Source organism: Megalopta genalis, unplaced genomic scaffold, assembly GCF_051020955.1.
Source record: "Megalopta genalis isolate 19385.01 unplaced genomic scaffold, iyMegGena1_principal scaffold0022, whole genome shotgun sequence".
Lineage (NCBI taxonomy): Eukaryota > Metazoa > Arthropoda > Insecta > Hymenoptera > Halictidae > Megalopta > Megalopta genalis.
The window spans coordinates 2,565,567-2,580,464 of NW_027476092.1; positions in this window are offsets into that span (position 1 = coordinate 2,565,567).

A 14,898-nucleotide genomic window follows, 5' to 3' on the forward strand; every position below is an offset into this window, starting at 1 on the left:
ATTTGTTCATTATTTCATTTGTTCATTCGTTCATTCGTTCATTCGTTCATATGTTCATTTGTTCATTTGTTCATTTGTTCCTTTGTTCATTTGTTCATTTGTTCAGTTGTTGCTTTGTTCAGTTGTTAATTTGTTAATTTGTTAATTTGTTCATTTGTTCGTTTGTTCATTTGTTCGTTTGTTCATTTGTTCGTTTGTTCATTTGTTCGTTTGTTCATTTGTTCGTTTGTTCATTCGTTCATTTATCCATTTGTTCATTTGTTCATTTGTCCATTTGTTCATTTGTTGATTTGTAGATTTGTTCATTCGTTCATTCGTTCATTCGTTCATTCGTTCATTCGTTCATTGGTTCATTGGTTCATTCGTTCATTCGTTCATTCCTTCATTCGTTTATTCGTTTATTCGTTCATTCGTTCATTCGTTCATTCGTTCATTCGTTCATTCGTTCATTTGTCCATTTGTCCATTTGTTCAATCGTTCATTTGTTCATTCGTTTTATTTGTTCATTTGTTCATTTGTTCATTTGCTCATTTGCTCATTTGCTCATTTGTTCATTTGTTCATTTGTTCATTTGTTCATTTGTTCATTTGTTCATTTGTTCATTTGTTCATTTGTTCATTTGTTCATTTGTTCATTTGTTCATTTGTTCATTATTTCATTTGTTCATTCGTTCATTCGTTCATTCGTTCATATGTTCATATGTTCATTTCTTCATTTCTTCATTTGTTCATTTCTTCATTTGTTCAATTGTTCATTTGTTCATTTGTTCATTTGGTCATTTGTTCATTTGTTCAATTGTTCATTTGTACTTTTGTTCATTTGTTCATTTGCTTAATTGTTCATTCGTTCATTTGTTCATTTGTTCAGTTGTTAATTTGTTCATTTGTTCATTTTTTTCATTTGTTCATTTGTTAATTTTTTCATATGTTCATTTGTTCATTTGTTCATTTGCTCATTTGCTCATTTGCTCATTTGTTCATTTGTTCATTTTTCATTTGTTCATTTGTTCATTTGTTCATTATTTCATTTGTCCATTTGTTCATTTGTTCATTTGTTCATTTGTTCATTTGTCCATTTGTCCATTTGTCCATTTGTTCATTTGTTCATTTGTCCATTTGATCATTTGTTCATTTTTCATTTGTTCATTTGTTCATTTGTTCATTTGTTCATTATTTCATTTGTTCATTCGTTCACTTGTTCATTCGTTCACTTGTTCACTTGTTCATTTGTTCATTTGTTCATTTGTTCATTCGTTCATTCGTTCACTTGTTCAATTGTTCATTTGTTCATGTGTTCATTTGTCCATTTGTCCATTTGTTCATTTGTTCATTTGTTCATTTGTTCATTTGTTCATTTGTTCATTTGTTCATTTGTTCGTTTGTTCGTTTGTTCGTTTGTTCGTTTGTTCGTTTGTTCGTTTGTTCGTTTGTTCGTTTGTTCGTTTGTTCGTTTGTTCATTTGTTCGTTTGTTCATTTGTTCATTTGTTCATTTGTTCATTTGTCCATTTGTTCATTTCTTCATTTGTTCATTTGTTCATTTGTTCATTTGTTCATTTGTTCATTTGTTCATTTGTTCATTTGTTCATTTGTTCATTTGTTCATTTGTTCATTTGTTCATTTATCCATTTGTTCATTTGTTCATTTGTTCAGTTGTCCATTTGTTCATTTGTTCATTTGTTCATTTGTTCATTTGTTCATTTATTCATTTGTTCATTTGTTCGCTTGTTCGTTTGTTCGTTTGTTCGTTTGTTCGTTTGTTCGTTTGTTCGTTTGTTCGTTTGTTCGTTTGTTCGTTTGTTCATTTGTTCATTTGTTCATTTGTTCATTTGTTCATTTGTTCATTTGTTCATTTGTTCATTTGTTTATTTTTACATTTGTCCATTTGTTCATTTGTTCATTTGTTCATTTGTTCATTTGTTCATTTGTTCATTTGTTCATTTGTTCATTTGTTCATTTGTTCATTTGTTCATTTGTTCATTTGTTCATTTGTTCATTTGTTCATTTGTTCATTTGTTCATTTGTTCATTTGTTCATTTGTTCATTTGTTCATTTGTTCATTTGTTCATTTGTTCATTTGTTCATTCGTACATTCGTACATTCGTTCATTTGTTCATTTGTTCATTTGTTCATTTGTCCATTTGTTCATTTGTTCATTTGTTCATTTGTTCATTTGTTCATTTGTTCAATTGTTCATTTGTTCTTTTGTTCATTTGTTCATTTGCTTATTTGTTCATTTGTTCATTTGTTCATTTGTTCAGTTGTTAATTTGTTCACTTGTTCATTTTTTCATTTGTTCATTTGTTAATTTTTTCATATGTTCATTTGTTCATTTGTTCATTTGCTCATTTGCTCATTTGCTCATTTGTCCATTTGTTCATTTGTCCCTTTGTCCATTTGTTCATTTGTTCATTTGTCCATTTGTTCATTTGTTCATTTGTTCATTTGATCATTTGTTCATTTGTTCATTTGTTCATTTGTTCATTTGTTCTTTTGTTCATTTGTTCATTTGTTCATTTGTTCAATCTTCATTTGTTCATTTGTTCATTTGATCATTTGCTCATTTGCTCATTTGCTCATTTGCTCATTTGTTCGTTTGTTCATTTGTTCATTTGTTCATTTGTTCATTATTTCATTTGTTCATTTGTTCATTTGTTCATTTGTTCATTTGTTCATTTGTTCATTTGTTCATTCTTCATTTGTTCATTTGTTCATTTGTTCATTTGTTCATTTGTTCATTTGCTCATTTGTTCATTTGTTCATTATTTCATTTGTTCATTTGTTCATTTGTTCATTTGTTCAATTGTTCATTTGTTCATTTGTTCATTTGATCATTTGTTCATTTGTTCATTTCTTCATTTGTCCATTTGTTCATTTGTCTATTTCTTCATTTGTTCATTTGTCCATTTGTTCATTTGTTCATTTGATCATTTGTTCATTTGTTCATTTTTCATTTGTTCATTTGTTCATTTGTTCATTTGTTCATTTGTTCATTTGTTCATTTGTTCATTTGTCCATTTGTCCATTTTTTCGTTTGTTCGTTTGTTCGTTTGTTCATTTGTTCGTTTGTTCGTTTGTTCGTTTGTTCATTTGTTCATTGGTTCATTTGTTCATTTGTTCACTTGTTCATTTGTTCGTTTGTTCATTTGTTCGTTTGTTCGTTTGTTCGTTTGTTCATTTGTTGATTTGTTCATTTGTTCATTTGTTCGTTTGTTCATTTGTTCGTTTGTTCGTTTGTTCGTTTGTTCATTTGTTCATTGGTTCATTTGTTCATTTGTTCACTTGTTCATTTGTTCAGTTGTTCATTTTTTTTCATTTGTTCATTTGTTAATTTTTTCATATGTTCATTTGTTCATTTGTTCATTTGCTCATTTGCTCATTTGCTCATTTGTTCATTTGTTCATTTTTCATTTGTTCATTTGTTCATTTGTTCATTTTTCATTTGTTCATTTGTTCATTTGTTCATTTGTTCATTATTTCATTCGTTCATTTGTTCATTTGTTCATTTGTTCATTTGTTCATTTGTTCATTTGTTCATTTGTTCATTTGTTCATTTGTTCATTTGTTCCATTGTTCATTTGTTCTTTTGTTCTTTTGTTCATTTGTTCATTTGTTATTTGTTCATTTGTTCATTTGTTCATTTGTTCAGTTGTTAATTTGTTCAGTTGTTCATTTTTTTTCATTTGTTCATTTGTTAATTTTTTCATATGTTCATTTGTTCATTTGTTCATTTGCTCATTTGCTCATTTGCTCATTTGTTCATTTGTTCATTTTTCATTTGTTCATTTGTTCATTTGTTCATTTGTTCATTTGTTCATTATTTCATTTGTTCATTTGTTCATTTGTTCATTTGTTCAATTGTTCATTTGTTCATTTGTTCATTTGATCATTTGTTCATTTGTTCATTTCTTCATTTGTCCATTTGTTCATTTGTCTATTTCTTCATTTGTTCATTTGTCCATTTGTTCATTTGTTCATTTGATCATTTGTTCATTTGTTCATTTTTCATTTGTTCATTTGTTCATTTGTTCATTTGTTCATTTGTTCATTTGTTCATTTGTCCATTTGTCCATTTTTTCGTTTGTTCGTTTGTTCGTTTGTTCATTTGTTCGTTTGTTCGTTTGTTCGTTTGTTCATTTGTTCATTGGTTCATTTGTTCATTTGTTCACTTGTTCATTTGTTCGTTTGTTCATTTGTTCGTTTGTTCGTTTGTTCGTTTGTTCATTTGTTGATTTGTTCATTTGTTCATTTGTTCGTTTGTTCATTTGTTCGTTTGTTCGTTTGTTCGTTTGTTCATTTGTTCATTGGTTCATTTGTTCATTTGTTCACTTGTTCATTTGTTCATTCGTTCATTCGTTCACTTGTTCACTCGTTCACTTGTTCACTTGTTCATTTGTTCATTTGTTCATTCGTTCATTCGTTCACTTGTTCATTCGTTCAATTGTTCAATTGTTCATTTGTTCTTTTGTTCATTTGTTCATTTGCTTATTTGTTCATTTGTTCATTTGTTCATTTGTTCATTTCTTCATTTGTTCTTTTGTTCATTTGTTCATTTGTTCATTTGTTCATTTGTTCATTCTTCATTTGTTCATTTGTTCATTTGTTCATTTGTTCATTTGTTCATTTGTTCATTTGTTCATTTGCTCATTTGCTCATTTGTTCATTTGTTCATTTTTCCTTTGTTCATTTGTTCATTTGTTCATTTGTTCATTATTTCATTTGTTCATTTGTTCATTTGTTCATTTGTTCATTTGTTCATTTGTTCATTTGTTCATTTGTTCATTTGTTCATTTGTTCATTTGTTCAATTGTTCATTTGTTCTTTTGTTCATTTGTTCATTTGCTTATTTGTTTATTTGTTCATTTGTTCATTTGTTCATTTGTTCAGTTGTTAATTTGTTCATTTGTTTATTTTTTTCATTTGTTCATTTGTTAATTTTTTCATATGTTCATTTGTTCATTTGTTCATTTGCTCATTTGCTCATTTGCTCATTTGTTCATTTGTTCATTTTTCATTTGTTCATTTGTTCATTTGTTCATTATTTCATTTGTTCATTTGTTCATTTGATCATTTGATCATTTGTTCATTTGTTCATTTGTTCAATTGTTCATTTGTTCATTTGTTCATTTGTTCATTTGATCATTTGTTCATTTGTTCATTTCTTCATTTGTCCATTTGTCCATTTGTTCATTTGTCTATTTCTTCATTTGTTCATTTGTCCATTTGTTCATTTGTTCATTTGATCATTTGTTCATTTGTTCATTTGTTCATTTGTCCATTTGTCCATTTGTCCATTTGTTCATTTGTCCATTTGTTCATTTGTTCATTTGTTCATTTGTTCATTTGTTCATTTGTTCATTTGTCCATTTGTTCAATTGTTCATTTGTTCTTTTGTTCATTTGTTCATTTGTTCATTTGCTTATTTGTCCATTTGTTCATTTGTTCATTTGTTCAGTTGTTAATTTGTTCATTTGTTCATTTTTTTCATTTGTTCATTTGTTAATTTTTTCATATGTTCATTTGTTCATTTGTTCATTTGCTCATTTGCTCATTTGTTCATTTGTTCATTTGTTCATTTTTCATTTGTTCATTTGTTCTTTTGTTCATTATTTCATTTGTTCATTTGTTCATTTGATCATGTGTTCATTTGTTCATTTGTTCAATTGTTCATTTGTTCATTTGTTCATTTGTTCATTTGTTCATTTGATAATTTGTTCATTTGTTCATTTGTTCATTTGTCCATTTGTCCATTTGTTCATTTGTCTATTTCTTCATTTGTTCATTTGTCCATTTGTTCATTTGTTCATTTGATCATTTGTTCATTTGTTCATTTGTTCATTTGTCCATTTGTCCATTTGTTCATTTGTCCATTTGTTCATTTGTTCATTTGTTCATTTGTTCATTTGTTCATTTGTCCATTTGTCCATTTGTCCATTTGTTCATTTGTCCCTTTGTCCATTTGTTCATTTGTTCATTTGTCCATTTGTTCATTTGTTCATTTGTTCATTTGATCATTTGTTCATTTGTTCATTTGTTCATTTGTTCATTTGTTCTTTTGTTCATTTGTTCATTTGTTCATTTGTTCAATCTTCATTTGTTCATTTGTTCATTTGTTCATTTGATCATTTGCTCATTTGCTCATTTGCTCATTTGTTCATTTGTTCATTTTTCATTTGTTCATTTGTTCATTTGTTCATTTGTTCATTATTTCATTTGTTCATTTGTTCATTTGTTCATTTGTTCATTTGTTCATTTGTTCATTTGTTCAATTGTTCATTTGTTCTTTTGTTCATTTGTTCATTTGTTATTTGTTCATTTGTTCATTTGTTCATTTGTTCAGTTGTTAATTTGTTCAGTTGTTCATTTTTTTTCATTTGTTCATTTATTAATTTTTTCATATGTTCATTTGTTCATTTGTTCATTTGATCATTTGTTCATTTGTTCATTTCTTCATTTGTCCATTTGTCCATTTGTTCATTTGTCTATTTCTTCATTTGTCCATTTGTCCATTTGTTCATTTGTTCATTTGATCATTTGTTCATTTGTTCATTTGTTCATTTGCTCATTTGCTCATTTGTTCATTTGTTCATATGTTCATTTGTTCTTTTGTTCATTTGTTCATTTGTTCATTAGTTCATTTGTCCATTTGTTCATTTGTTCATTAGTTCATTTGTCCATTTGTTCATTTGTTCATTTGTTCATTCTTCACTTGTTCATTTGTTCATTTGTCCATTCTTCATTTGTTCATTTGTACAATTGTTCATTTGTTCATTTGTTCATTTGTTCATTTGATCATTTGTTCATTTGTTCATTTGTTCATTTGTCCATTTGTTCATTTGTGCATTTGTTCATTTGTTCATTAGTTCATTTGTTCATTTGTTCATTTGTTCATTTGTTCATTAGTTCATTTGTCCATTTGTTCATTTGTTCATTCTTCACTTGTTCATTTGTTCATTTGTTCATTCTTCATTTGTTCATTTGTACAATTGTTCATTTGTTCATTAGTTCATTTGTCCATTTGTTCATTTGTTCATTCTTCACTTGTTCATTTGTTCATTTGTTCATTCTTCATTTGTTCATTTGTACAATTGTTCATTTGTTCATTTGTTCATTTGTTCATTTGTTCATTTGTTCATTTGTTCATTTGTTCATTTGTTCATTTGTTCATATGTTCATTTGTTCATTTGTTCATTTGTTCATTAGTTCATTTGTTCATTCTTCACTTGTTCATTTGTTCATTTGTCCATTCTTCATTTGTTCATTTGTACAATTGTTCATTTGTTCATTTGTTCATTTGTTCATTTGTTCATTTGATCATTTGTTCATTTGTTCATTTGTTCATTTGTCCATTTGTTCATTTGTTCATTTGTTCATTTGTTCATTAGTTCAATTGTTCATTTGTTCACTTGTTCACTTGTTCATTTGTTCATATGTTCATTTGTTCATTTGTTCATATGTTCATTTGTTCATTTGTTCATTTGTTCATTTGTTCATTTGTTCATTTGTTCATTTGTTCATTTGTTCATTTGTTCATTTGTTCATTTGTTCATTTGTTCATTTGTTCATTTGTTCATTTGTTCATTTGTTCATTTGTTCATTTGTTCATTTGTTCATTTGTTCTTATGTTCATTTGTTCATTTGTTCATTTGTTCATTTGTTCATTCTTCATTTGTTCATTTGTTCATTTGTTCATTTGTTCATTTGTTCATTTGTTCATTTGTTCATTTGTTCATTTGTGCATTTGTTCATTTGTTCATTTGCTCATTTGCTCATTTGCTCATTTGTTCATTTGTTCATTTTTCATTTGTTCATTTGTTCATTTGTTCATTTGTTCATTATTTCATTTGATCATTTGTTCATTTGTTCATTTGTTCATTTGTTCATTTGTTCATTTGTTCATTTGTCCATTTGTCCATTTGTTCATTTGTCCATTTGTCCATTTGTTCATTTGTTCATTTGTTCATTTGTTCATTTGTTCATTTGTTCATTTGTTCATTAGTTCATTTGTTCCTTTGTTCTTTTGTTCATTTGTTCATTTGTTCATTTGTTCATTCTTCATTTGTTCATTTGTTCATTTGTTCATTTGTCCATTTGTCCATTTGTCCATTTGTTCATTTGTCCATTTGTCCATTTGTTCATTTGTTCATTTGTCCATTTGTTCATTTGTTCATTTTTCATTTGTTCATTTGTTCATTTGTTCATTTGTTCATTTGTTCATTATTTCATTTGTTCATTCGTTCACTTGTTCATTCGTTCACTTGTTCACTTGTTCATTTGTTCATTTCTTCATTTGTCCATTTGTCCATTTGTTCACTTGTCTATTTCTTCATTTGTTCATTTGTCCATTTGTTCATTTGTTCATTTGATCATTTGTTCATTTGTTCATTTGTTCATTTGTCCATTTGTCCATTTGTCCATTTGTTCATTTGTCCATTTGTTCATTTATTCATTTGTTCATTTGTTCATTTATTCATTTGTCCATTTGTCGATTTGTCCATTTGTTCATTTGTCCATTTGTCCATTTGTTCATTTGTTCATTTGTCCATTTGTTCATTTGTTCATTTGTTCATTTGTTCATTTGTTCATTTGTTCATTTGTTCATTTGTTCATTTGTTCATTTGTTCATTTGTTCATTAGTTCATTTGTTCCTTTGTTCTTTTGTTCATTTGTACATTTGTTCATTTGTTCATTCTTCATTTGTTCATTCTTCATTTGTTCATTTGTTCATTTGTTCATTCTTCATTTGTTCATTTGTTCATTTGTTCATTTGTTCATTTGTCCATTTGTCCATTTGTCCATTTGTTCATTTGTCCATTTGTTCATTTATTCATTTGTTCATTTGTTCATTTATTCATTTGTCCATTTGTCGATTTGTCCATTTGTTCATTTGTCCATTTGTCCATTTGTTCATTTGTTCATTTGTCCATTTGTTCATTTGTTCATTTGTTCATTTGTTCATTTGTTCATTTTTTCATTTGTTCATTTGTTCATTTGTTCATTTGTTCATTAGTTCATTTGTTCCTTTGTTCTTTTGTTCATTTGTACATTTGTTTATTTGTTCATTCTTCATTTGTTCATTCTTCATTTGTTCATTTGTTCATTTGTTCATTCTTCATTTGTTCATTTGTTCATTTGTTCATTTGTTCATTTGTCCATTTGTCCATTTGTCCATTTGTTCATTTGTCCATTTGTCCATTTGTTCATTTGTTCATTTGTCCATTTGTTCATTTGTTCATTTGTTCATTTCTTCATTTGTCCATTTGTCCATTTGTTCATTTGTCTATTTCTTCATTTGTTCATTTGTCCATTTGTTCATTTGTTCATTTGATCATTTGTTCATTTGTTCATTTGTTCATTTGTCCATTTGTCCATTTGTCCATTTGTTCATTTGTCCATTTGTTCATTTATTCATTTGTTCATTTGTTCATTTATTCATTTGTCCATTTGTCCATTTGTCCATTTGTTCATTTGTCCATTTGTCCATTTGTTCATTTGTTCATTTGTCCATTTGTTCATTTGTTCATTTGTTCATTTGTTCATTTGTTCATTTGTTCATTTGTTCATTTGTTCATTTGTTCATTTGTTCATTTGTTCATTAGTTCATTTGTTCCTTTGTTCTTTTGTTCATTTGTTCATTTGTTCATTTGTTCATTCTTCATTTGTTCATTTGTTCATTTGTTCATTCTTCATTTGTTCATTTGTTCATTTGTTCATTTGTTCATTTGTCCATTTGTCCATTTGTCCATTTGTTCATTTGTCCATTTGTCCATTTGTACATTTGTTCATTTGTTCATTTGTCCACTTGTTCATTTGTTCATTTTTCATTTGTTCATTTGTTCATTTGTTCATTTGTTCATTATTTCATTTGTTCATTCGTTCACTTGTTCATTCGTTCACTTGTTCATTCGTTCACTTGTTCATTCGTTCACTTGTTCACTTGTTCATTTGTTCATTTGTTCATTTGTTCATTCGTTCATTCGTTCTCTTGTTCATTCGTTCACTTGTTCAATTGTTCATTTGTTCTTTTTTTCATTTGTTCATTTGCTTATTTGTTCATTTGTTCATTTGCTTATTTGTTCATTTGTTCATTTGTTCATTTGTTCATTTGTTCATTTGTTCATTTGTTCATTTGTTCATTTGTTCATTTGTTCATTTGTTCATTTGTCCATTTGTTCATTTGTTCATTTGTTCATTTGTCCATTTGTCTATTTGTTCATTTGTTCATTTGTTCATTTGTTCATTTGTTCATTTGTTCATTTGTTCATTTGTTCATTTGTCCATTTGTTCATTTGTTCATTTGTTCATTTGTTCATTTGTTCATTTGTTCATTTGTTCATTTGTTCATTTGTTCATTTGTTCATTTGTTCATTTGTTCATTTGTTCATTTGTTCATTTGTTCATTTGTTCATTTGTTCATTTGTTCATTTGTTCATTTGTTCATTTGTTCATTTGTTCATTTGTTAATTTGTTCATTTGTTCATTTGTTCATTTGTTCATTTGTTCATTTGTTCATTTGTTCATTTGTTCATTTGTTCATTTGTTCATTTGTTCATTTGTTCATTTGTTCATTTGTTCATTTGTTCATTTGTTCATTTGTTCATTTGTTCATTTGTTCATTTGTTCATTTGTTCATTTGTTCATTTGTTCATTTGTTCATTTGTTCATTTGTTCATTTGTTCATTTGTTCATTTGTTCATTTGTTCATTTGTTCATTTGTTCATTTGTTCATTTGTTCATTTGTTCATTTGTTCATTTGTTCATTTGTTCATTTGTTCATTTGTTCATTTGTTCATTTGTTCATTTGTTCATTTGTTCATTTGTTCATTTGTTCATTTGTTCATTTGTTCATTTGTTCATTTGTTCATTTGTTCATTTGTTCATTTGTTCATTTGTTCATTTGTTCATTTGTTCATTTGTTCATTTGTTCATTTGTTCATTTGTTCATTTGTTCATTTGTTCATTTGTTCATTTGTTCATTTGTTCATTTGTTCATTTGTTCATTTGTTCATTTGTTCATTTGTTCATTTGTTCATTTGTTCATTAGTTCATTTGTCCATTTGTGCATTTGTTCACGTGTTCATTTGTTCATTTGTTCATTTGTTCATTTGTTCACTTGTTCATTTGCTCATTTGTTCATTTGTTCATTTTTCATTTGTTCATTTGTTCATTTGTTCATTATTTCATTTGTTCATTTGTTCATTTGTTCATTTGTTCATTTGTTCATTTGTTCATTTGTTCAATTGTTCATTTGTTCTTTTGTTCATTTGTTCATTTGCTTATTTGTTCATTCGTTCATTTGTTCATTTGTTCAGTTGTTAATTTGTTCATTTGTTCATTTGCTCATTTGCTCATTTGCTCATTTGTTCATTTGTTCATTTGTTCATTTGTCCATTTGTCCATTTGTTCATTTGTTCATTTGTTCATTTGTTCATTTGTTCACGTGTTCATTTGTTCATTTGTTCATTTGTTCATTTGTTCACTTGTTCATTTGCTCATTTGTTCATTTGTTCATTTTTCATTTGTTCATTTGTTCATTTGTTCATTTGTTCATTATTTCATTTGTTCATTTGTTCATTTGTTCATTTGTTCATTTGTTCATTTGTTCAATTGTTCATTTGTTCTTTTGTTCATTTGTTCTTTTGTTCATTTGTTCATTTGCTTATTTGTTCATTCGTTCATTTGTTCATTTGTTCAGTTGTTAATTTGTTCATTTGTTCATTTGTTCATTTGCTCATTTGCTCATTTGCTCATTTGTTCATTTGTTCATTTTTCATTTGTTCATTTGTTCATTTGTTCATTTGTTCATTATTTCATTTGTTCATTTGTTCATTTGATCATTTGTTCATTTGTTCATTTGTTCAATTGTTCATTTGTTCATTTGTTCATTTGTTCATTTGATAATTTGTTCATTTGTTCATTTGTTCATTTGTCCATTTGTCCATTTTTTCATTTGTCTATTTCTTCATTTGTTCATTTGTTCATTTGTTCATTTGTTCATTATTTCATTTGTTCATTTGTTCATTTGTTCATTTGTTCAGTTGTTAATTTGTTCATTTGTTCATTTGTTCATTTGCTCATTTGCTCATTTGCTCATTGGTTCATTTGTTCATTTTTCATTTGTTCATTTGTTCATTTGTTCATTTGTTCATTATTTCATTTGTTCATTTGTTCATTTGATCATTTGTTCATTTGTTCATTTGTTCAATTGTTCATTTGTTCATTTGTTCATTTGTTCATTTGATAATTTGTTCATTTGATCATTTGTTCATTTGTTCATTTGTTCATTTGTCCATTTGTTCATTTGTGCATTTGTTCATTTGTTCATTAGTTCATTTGTTCATTTGTTCATTTGTTCATTTGTTCATTTGTTCATTTGTTCATTAGTTCATTTGTCCATTTGTTCATTTGTTCATTCTTCACTTGTTCATTTGTTCATTTGTCCATTCTTCATTTGTTCATTTGTACAATTGTTCATTTGTTCATTTGTTCATTTGTTCATTTGATCATTTGTTCATTTGTTCATTTGTTCATTTGTCCATTTGTTCATTTGTGCATTTGTTCATTTGTTCATTAGTTCATTTGTTCATTTGTTCATTTGTTCATTAGTTCATTTGTCCATTTGTTCATTTGTTCATTCTTCACTTGTTCATTTGTTCATTTGTTCATTCTTCATTTGTTCATTTGTACAATTGTTCATTTGTTCATTAGTTCATTTGTCCATTTGTTCATTTGTTCATTCTTCACTTGTTCATTTGTTCATTTGTTCATTCTTCATTTGTTCATTTGTACAATTGTTCATTTGTTCATTTGTTCATTTGTTCATTTGTTCATTTGTTCATTTGTTCATTTGTTCATTTGTTCATATGTTCATTTGTTCATTTGTTCATTTGTTCATTAGTTCATTTGTTCATTCTTCACTTGTTCATTTGTTCATTTGTCCATTCTTCATTTGTTCATTTGTACAATTGTTCATTTGTTCATTTGTTCATTTGTTCATTTGTTCATTTGATCATTTGTTCATTTGTTCATTTGTTCATTTGTCCATTTGTTCATTTGTTCATTTGTTCATTAGTTCAATTGTTCATTTGTTCACTTGTTCACTTGTTCATTTGTTCATATGTTCATTTGTCCATTTGTTCATTTGTTCATTTGTTCATTTGTTCATTTGTTCATTTGTTCATATGTTCATTTGTTCATTTGTTCATTTGTTCATTTGTTCATTTGTTCAATTGTTCATTTGTTCATTTGTTCATTTGTTCATTTGTTCATTTGTTCATTTGTTCATTTGTCCATTTGTCCATTTGTTCATTTGTCCATTTGTCCATTTGTTCATTTGTTCATTTGTCCATTTGTTCATTTGTTCATTTGTTCATTTGTTCATTTGTTCATTTGTTCATTTGTTCATATGTTCATTTGTTCATTTGTTCATTTGTACATTTGTTCATTTGTTCAATTGTTCATTTGTTCATTTGTTCATTTGTTCATTTGTCCATTTGTTCATTTGTTCATTTGTTCATTTGTTCATTTGTTCATTTGTTCATTTGTTCATTTGTTCATTTGTTCATTTGTCCATTTGTCCATTTGTACATTTGTTCATTTGTTGATTTGTTCATTTGTTCATTTGTTCATTAGTTCATTTGTTCATTTGTTCATTTGTTCATTTGTTCATTTGTTCATTTGTTCATTTGTTCATTTGTTCATTTGTTCATTTGTTCATTTGTTCATTTGTTCATTTGTTCATTTGTTCATTTGTTCATTTGTTCATTTGTTCATTTGTTCATTTGTTCATTTGTTCATTCGTTCATTCGTTCATTTGTTCATTTGTTCATTTGTTCATTTGAACATTTGTTCATTCGCTTTATTTGTTCATTCGTTTTATTTGTTCATTTGTTCATTTGTTCATTAGTTCATTAGTTCATTTGTCCATTTGTGCATATGTTCACTTGTTCATTTGTCCATTTGTGCATTTGTTCACTTGTTCATTTGTTCATTTGTTCATTTCTTCATTTGTTCATTTGTCCATTTGTTCATTTGTTCATTTGATCATTTGTTCATTTGTTCATTTGTTCATTTGTTCATTTGTCCATTTGTCCATTTGTTCATTTGTCCATTTGTTCATTTGTTCATTTGTTCATTTGTTCATTTGTCCATTTGTCCATTTGTTCATTTGTCCATTTGTCCATTTGTTCATTTGTTCATTTGTCCATTTGTCCATTTGTTCATTTGTTCATTTGTCCATTTGTCCACTTGTTCATTTGTCCATTTGTCCATTTGTTCATTTGTTCATTTGTCCATTTGTTCATTTGTTCATTTGTTCATTTGTTCATTTGTTCATTTGTTCATATGTTCATATGTTCATTTGTTCATTTGTTCATTTGTTCATTTGTTCAATTGTTCATTTGTTCATTTGTTCATTTGTTCATTTGTTCATTTGTTCATTTGTCCATTTGTCCATTTGTTCATTTGTCCATTTGTTCATTTGTTCATTTGTTCATTTGTTCATTTGTCCATTTGTCCATTTGTTCATTTGTCCATTTGTCCATTTGTTCATTTGTTCATTTGTCCATTTGTCCATTTGTTCATTTGTTCATTTGTCCATTTGTCCATTTGTCCATTTGTTCATTTGTCCATTTGTCCATTTGTTCATTTGTTCATTTGTCCATTTGTTCACTTGTTCATTTGTTCATTTGTTCATTTGTTCATTTGTTCATATGTTCATTTGTTCATTTGTTCATTTGTTCATTTGTTCATTCGTTCATTCGTTCATTTGTTCATTTGTTCATATGTTCATTTGTTCATTTGTTCATTTGTTCATTTGTTCATTTGTTCATTTGTACAATTGTTCATTTGTCCATTTGTCCATTTGTTCATTTGTTCATTTGTCCATTTGTCCATTTGTTC